At 37.6% G+C, this 937-nt stretch overlaps 1 pseudogene; it reads left to right on the plus strand.

Annotated features, from left to right (window-relative positions):
• Window positions 1-262: 262 nt before the first annotated feature.
• On the plus strand, window positions 263-381 carry LOC120610071 (uncharacterized; annotated as a pseudogene).
• Window positions 382-937: the final 556 nt, after the last annotated feature.

The following is a 937-nucleotide window of genomic DNA, read 5'->3' on the forward strand; positions in this document are numbered from 1 at the left end:
TAAATTATTTAAATATCATGAATATTTCAAACACACTTCACAGCACACAGAGAGCAATATGAAAAATAAGTTCTCACTAGGCAGTTTTAACAAATATTAGCCTTTTACCACATTCAATTCTTTTTTTAATATTTATTTATTTAAATTAGTTTCAAGTATACAGTACATTGGTTAGATATCTATATAGTTCATAAAATGATCCCCCCAATTGCTCCCTCCTTCTCTGACCCTCCACCTAGCCATCATATTAATGCCAACTGCAGTCTACAGCCATGCCAGCCTGAACAAGCCCGATCCCGTCTGATCTCAGAAGCTAAGCATAGTTGGGCCTGGTTAGTATTTGGATGGGAGATCACCTAGGAAGAACAGGTGCTGTAGGCGTAAAAAGTAAAAAATAAGGGATTGTAAGCTGACAAGGTCCTTGCAATCTGTGAGGTCAACCAAGGGTTGCCTCGCCTAAAAAAAAAAAATGCTAACTGCATTCCCTATGCCGTGCTCCCCATCCCCATGCCCAGCTATCAACTACTAATTTGTACTCTTTAGCCCTTCACCCCATTCTCTCAGCCTCCCAACCTCCGTCCCCTCTATCCGTCACCCAATCGTCCACTATATTGGTGAGTCTGTTTTTGATTAGTTTGTTCTTTTTGTTCCTTAGATTCCACATATAAGTGAAATCATATGGTATTTATCTTTCTCTGTCTGACTTATTTCACCCAGCATAATAACTTCTAGGTCCATCCATGTCATTGCAAATGGTAGGATTTCATTTTTTTTTTAATGGCTTAATAATATTCCACTGTATATATGAACCATAATTTCTTTATCCAATCATCTGTTGATGGGCTTTTAGACTGCTTCCATATCTTGGCTTTTGTAAATTGTGCTGCCATGAATATTGGGACATTCAATTCTTTTTTTTAAAGACATGTATTACTGT

The sequence above is a fragment of the Pteropus medius genome, unplaced genomic scaffold, assembly GCF_902729225.1.
Source record: "Pteropus medius unplaced genomic scaffold, Ma_sr-lr_union100, whole genome shotgun sequence".
Taxonomy (NCBI): domain Eukaryota; kingdom Metazoa; phylum Chordata; class Mammalia; order Chiroptera; family Pteropodidae; genus Pteropus; species Pteropus medius.